The following is a 6,887-nucleotide window of genomic DNA, read 5'->3' as shown; positions in this document are numbered from 1 at the left end:
GAGAATGGTCGGATTGTCTCTCATGCTTTGGTCATGCTGTCAGAAGGGACCAGTCCCTGGAGAAGGATATTATCCTAGGTAAAATGGAGTGTCAGTGAAAAAGGGGAAGACCCTCAACAAGATGGATTGACACAGTGACTACAACAATGGGCTCAAGCATGACAAGAATTGTGCAACGGCACAGGACTGGGATGTGTTTCATTCTGCTGTGCATAGGGCTGCTATGAGTTGAAACTGATTCAATGCACCTAACAACACATCATACATATTGTGTGGGGTACACATACTAAAACTTTTACCTGGCAGCTCTATCCAGCCCCTACCCCCATCTGGGTCAGGCCCAGTGCCCTGCTGTTGACCCACATCTGACTCATGGCCAGCGCTCCCCACCCCTGCAGAGGGGAGACTTGGGATGGAATCACTTCTTACAGCAATGAGCTAAGAACCATGTCTGACCCTTGGGCTGTTGTAATTGTTGGGTACTGTCAAGTCCGCCCCAACCATGACAACCTCACACACAACAGAATGGAACGCTGCCCGGTTCTGCACATCCTCGTGACTGGGTGCTGGCTGGGCCCTGGGATCCACACGGTTTTCATACCTGCTTTTCTGGAGTGGGTCACCAGGCCTTTCCTCCCAGGCGTCTTAGTGTGGAAGCTCCACTGAGATCTGTTCAGCAGCCCAGCCTCATGCAAGCCCGCGCTGCCAGACGGGTGGATAGGAGGCTGCATACGAGCTGTGTTGTCTGGGAATGGAACCCAGGCCTCCCACATGGAAGTGATCATTCCATCACTGAACCACTGCTGCCCCAGCACACGGGTAACCCCAAACCACCAAACCCACTGCCACTGAGGCGATTCCAACTCACAGCAGCCCTGCAGGACACAGTGGAACTGCCCCTTAGGCTTCCCAAGGCTGTCATCTTACAGAAGCAGACTGCCTCATCTTTCTCCCACAGAGTAGCTGGTGGCTTTACCTGCCAACCTTTAGGCAAGAAGCCGAAAGCTTAAAGACTGCCGCACTAGGGCTCCATAGAGTAGTTCTCCTGGGTTCCACATGTCCTATATAATAGTACAACATTGCACCTGTTCTGGTTCCCTAGTGCTGCTCTGATAAGAATATACCACAAATGGGATGGCTTTAACAAACAGGAGTTTATTCTCTTACAGTTTGGAGGCTTGAAGTCCAAGTTCAAAGTGCCAGGCTCTAGGGGCTGAGTGAAAGCCTCGCAACCTTGGGGTCCAGCTCTACCTCCTGCTCCCAGCCCACTGGAGCTAGAGGCATTTCTTTACTCAGACAGCTGTAGGCTGCTGAGGCTGAGAAGCCCCAAGGTTGACAAGTCAAAAGGCACAGTCCCAATATTACCAAACCACACGGCAGGCCATTAACGTAAGTCCATTCTAAGTCGCAAGGTCGGCAGAGCATAGCAGGTTGCTGAGCAGTGACACAGCTACATGCAGGGTCCAAGGATGCCATAGGCTAGAGACTGTTCCCAAGGCTTCCTTATATACAGGAAGCAGACCACATTCCCAAAGGCAGCTACTCAGCTGCTTGTGGTAGATCCCACCATGGAGCTGATTGCCGTGTCTTCATGGGGAATAACTAGCACCTGCTGCCCAGCTACTCAACCAGGCCCAGCCAAGTTGACACACAAACATAACTACCACAGCACCTCATTTCATTCTCACCATAATCCCATTTTACAGACAAGAATACCAATGCTCACAGCTCAGAAGTGACAGAGGCAGGAACTGTCCTGCCTTGCTCCAAAAACCACTCTGTCTCTGCTGCACACTGCTACCACATCCCTCCACAGCTGGCCCACATCATGAAGCCTATGGGAACTGCCCAGGCCAGTGTCTCTTACAGGAGAACGTGAGGTTCTGGGAAGATTCGCCATTGTCTCTTCGGCTCAGCACAGGAGCATGGGGCTCAGCTCAGTACTTCATAGACCTCGCCCCTCACACACACAGTGGAGAGTCTCACCTTGGTCTACTAGATGCCTGACATCTTGGTGTTGTAGGTGAGGAGATAGTGCAAAGAAGAGATAGATACTGCAGTGAAAAGACCCCTGACTTTGGCATCAGACAGACCTGCCTTCCACACTATCTTTGTCACCCATTAGCTGTGGGATTCTTGGACAAGTGGGTTAACCTATCTGAATCTCAGTTTGCTAATCTGGAAAATGGAACTAATCACACCTACTGTTTCTGCTTCCCTGGGTTCCTGGGAGACTGAAAGAACACAGTGGGTGACAAATCACTTTGCAGTTGCAAGGGATCATGGTGGGGTGTCAGGGTTCTGATGAATCACAAGGTCTTAGGAGATAGGTCAGAGCTGAGGGTCTCCTAAGACTGCTCTGGGGTGTTCAGAGCCCAGAGAACATCAGAGGTCTACTGCACCTCACACCCAATCAGCAGCCAAGGACGGCAAAGTGTTCAGCCCTGAAATGTTTCAGAATGATACGTTTTAACCATTGCTTGGAAAGCATTGCAAATTATCATCTTTGATATATTTGAATAAACCTTTGTTGTCTAAGATGCTAATTACTGTGAGGGTGACCAACTGTTCCAGTATCTAGAACTCAGGGACTTCCTGGGATACAGAGCTTTCCGTTTTAAAACAAGGATTTGTTGTTGTTGTTGTTATGTGCCATTGAGTCAGCTCCGACTCATAGCAACCCTATGCACTGCAGAATGAAACATGACCTGGTTCTGTGCCAGCCTCACGATCCTTGCTATATACCTGACCACATCATTGCAGCCACTGTGTCAATCCATTTCCTTGAGGGGCTCCCCCTCTTTCGCTGACCCTCCGTTTTACCAAGCATGATGTCCTTCTCCAGGGAATGGTCCCTCCTGACAACATGACCAAAGTACATGAAGTCTGGCCATTCTCACTTCCAAGGAGCATTCTGGCTGCACTTCCTCCAGGACAGATCTGTTAGTTCTTTTAGCAGTCCATGGTACTTTCGGCATTCTTCACCAGCACCACAACTCAAAAGCATCAACTCCTCTTCAGTCTTCCTTCTTCATTGTCTAGCTCTCACGTGCATATGAGGTGATTGAAAATACCATGGTTTGGGTTAGGCGCATCTTAGTCTTCAAGGAGACATCTTTGCTCTTCAGCACTTGAAAGGTCTTTTGCAGCAGATTTGCCCAGTGCACTACGACATCTGAGGTGGTGTTTTCCTGTCATCATCCCTACAGCCTTACAGATAGAGTCTGTTTACTCTTTATATCCTCCACTAGTATGTTTCTTCACCCATCCCATCATTTCCTGTTGTCAGCAATTTTTTTTATTGACAAGCACTGCACGGTTTACGTGGTGGCTTTGCTGTTATTGCCAGTTGCTGTCCACAGGGACCTCATGGCCAAGACAAATGCCGCCTCGTCCTGTGCCATCTTCACAATGGTCATATACGTGGGCCCGTTGCGGTGACCATTGTGTATTCTGAGTGTCCTCTGTCCTAGCGGGTTCACCTTCTAGTGCTATATGTCATGATCCACAGGGCTCTCATTCACTAATTTTTGGAAATAGATCACTAGGCCTTTCTTCCTTGTCTGCCTCAGTCTGGAAGCTCCATTGAGTCCTGTCTTCTATGGATGACCAATCTGTATTTGAAATACCAGTGACATAGCTTCCAGCCTCACAGCAACATTCAAGCCACCACAGTACTACACACTGACAGACAGTCATGGATGATGGTTTTGTGGTCATTATCTATTTGGACTGTCACAGTATCCCTGTAAGACATACATTTCAATTCCTGGGAGCTTCAGAGTGTGAGTGGTAGAGAACCCATCTCTTCCCTCCCAGCCCTACAGTAGGTGACAAGGACTGAGACTCCCAATTGCTTTGCTGCCTACTCAGCTCCTGGAGGCAGACACATCCCCAAATGCCTCCAGGAAACCAGGCCGTTCAGATCCAGAATCCAAAGACGTCCACAACACAGGGAAATTCTTGGGGAAAGAGAAGCTTGTGGACCCCTTCTCCTTCCACAATGAGGGCTTGATGGAGCCAGTCCCAATCAACAGCCTTTCCAGGTGGGGCCCAATTACCTAACTGTCACCAGAGGAGCAGAATGGTGTTTGCAGTCTGAGTGCAGACCGACCGCCACATCACTGGGTTTTGGTAATTAAAAGTGTGGGGATGTCGACCTTCCAAAGTTCCAAACTATGGCACAGCATGAGTTCAACACATTGCTTTGTTCTGCTCATTGATTTGATCCAGACACTGGGTTTTGAGGAACTGCAGCTTCTCAGTACCCCAGAGGAACCGCAAAGATGATGGAAAACCAGGTTTGGGAATTAGAAGTTGCTTACTCCTGGAAACAGATTCTACTGAAATAATCCTCCAAGAGGGCTTGGGGTCACCTAGAGCTAGGTTGCAAGTCCGCTCTGCCTCTCCCTAAGGTGCACTGTGGCAGGTCCTGTAGCCTTTTCTTGTTCTACAAATTGGACTTTGCGGTTATTGTTAGCAGCCATCAGGTCAACTTGATTCATGGCAACCCTGTACAAAACAAAACCTGTCTTGTCCTGCCGTCCCGATGATCCCAATGTTCTATGGTGATCCATAAGTTCCCACTGGCTGATATTCAGAAGTAGACTATCAGGCCTTTCTTCCTATGTTAGTCTGGAATCTCTGCTGATGCTTGTCAGTCATAGCAACACAGAAGCGCCCAGTGGCAGGCCAGAGGGGGCCGCCCTTGAAGCACTTTGGCCAGGAACGGAACTTCAGTCTCCCCCACAGAAGGCGAGAATTCTACCACTGAACCACCTCTGCCTGGTCGACGGAATAATTGTGATGCACAGAGAGAAGCAACGATACATGCAAAATACCAAGTAAAACTCCAGGTGCATAAGAGGGGTTCAAAAGTGCGAGTAGCCTCACAATAACCATCAGGGCAGTGTAACTATGCAAAAAGGCTGCACCCCATGTAGATGATGACTGGAAACAAAGGATGAAATCCAAGACATTGGATTCCATTTGTGTGATGGAATCAAAAAGGATTTTGAGGTGAGCTTGTTTTACAGCCCCTGATGAGAGTCCCTGGGGGGGTGCAAATGGTCAAGCATCTTACTATTTGCCAAAAGACTGATGGTTCAAAGCCACCCAGAGATGCCTCAGAAAACAGTCCTGGTGATCTGCTTCCTAAAGGTCACAGCTTTGCAAACCCTACAGAGCAATTCTGCTTGGCACAAGCAGGGTCACCATGAGTCAGAATCAATGGACAGCCTTACCGAGGGGGGCAGCCATAGTTCCTTCCATGCAGGAAAGCAAGTTCTGATTCCTGACCAAGGCACCCCTGAGCAGACACCACCCATCTCAGTGTTGCTGTGGAGCAGAACAAGTTTCAGCAGAGCTTCTAGACAAGTATAGACTAGGAGGGAAGGCCTAGGGTTCTGCTTCCAAAAATCGATCAATGAAAACCCATGGAGTACAGTTGTGCTCTGACCCACATGGACCCACCGTGACTCAGAGTCAACTCCACGGCCTCTGGTCGGTTATCTTCATGGCATGTAACTCTCCCAGCCACCCTCCTTCTTTGGTGTCACTCTCCTCCCAGACCAAGTTGACCCTTTAGTCCGGTAGGTAGCAATGGACAGAGGTGGCATAGATGGAGGAACAGTTCTGTTCTAAAAAGAAAACAAGACAACTAGTACTCAAGATGTGCAGAGCATGGAAATCAACATGACTCCATCCACAATGAAAGCCTGACCACAAAACAGACCTTGGAGTGAGCTGGGCTGGGTTCAATCCTGGCTCTGCCATCCCCCAGGTTTGTGACATTAAGTGAGTCACACACTCTCCAAGTGGCAGGCTCCTGGCCTGCACAGTGAGACCATGTTATTAATTCAGCCTTCCATTTATATGATGAGGAAGTGTATTGGGGAACTCGCCCAGACGTCATCTTATTCATCATCTAACCAAATAACATTTTTCCTTGACACACACCAGGCCCTGTGCTGCTTAGATCATCGCAGGGGAGAGCAGACAACTAACAGATTCTGGAACAAGGAAAGGTTCCTGGTACTATGGGACCCCAGGGAAAAACTCTCTTGAATGTCAAAGAGGGATTCACAGAGGAGGACCACCCCCCAGTGGGGACCAGAAAAATGAATAGCAGTTCACTAGGCAAAGATGGAGGGGCCCTGGTGGCACAGTGGTTGAGCACTGGGCTACCAAAGGAAAGGTCAGCAGTTTGAATCCACCAGTTGTTCCATGGAAGAAAAGACCTGGCAATCTGCTCTTGTAAAGATGACAGCTTAGGAAACCCTATGGGACAGTTCCACTCTATCCTATAGGGTCACTATGAATAGAAATCAGCTTGACGACATCCAGCCACAAACGCGACAATGGCCACCAAGAGCAGAGAGGACTGATGGAGCAAAGGCCTGACAATGAAATGGCTGTTGTGCTCACCAGAAAACCTAGATTCCAGTTCCAGATGCTTCTGATCCTGAGATCACTAATAAGGGGTTTCTTCCCATGCCCCTTAACCATTAAACTGCACCTGCAGCCTTCATCCCAGCCCAACTCTGCCCAGTCTGTGGCCTCTGGCCTCTTTTCCTCACCCCTACAGCCCCTGCTAACCAGACGGCTGGCAGTTCAAACCCACCAGCCACTCCCCGGAAGGAAGGTTAGGCAATCCTACTTCCGTAGTGATACTGCCTCGGAAACCCAAGGAGGGGTCGCTATGAGTCGGGGCTGACTCGATGGCACATAACAACAACAACAACAACAGCCCCTGCTGGGTTCTAGGGTAACGAGCATGCATATAAATGGGGAGGAAGGGTACAATTAGCCCATGGAACTACTTCCCAGCCTTTCAGAAGATGGCCCTTTCATGCACAGCAGCACGTGTGTGTGTGTGTGTGTGTGTG

Source organism: Orycteropus afer, unplaced genomic scaffold, assembly GCF_000298275.1.
Source record: "Orycteropus afer afer isolate SDZICR_OR568_19922 unplaced genomic scaffold, OryAfe1.0 scaffold00224, whole genome shotgun sequence".
NCBI classification, from domain to species: domain Eukaryota; kingdom Metazoa; phylum Chordata; class Mammalia; order Tubulidentata; family Orycteropodidae; genus Orycteropus; species Orycteropus afer.
The sequence above is the reverse complement of the archived record's forward strand: the minus strand, read 5'-3'. Positions refer to the sequence as shown.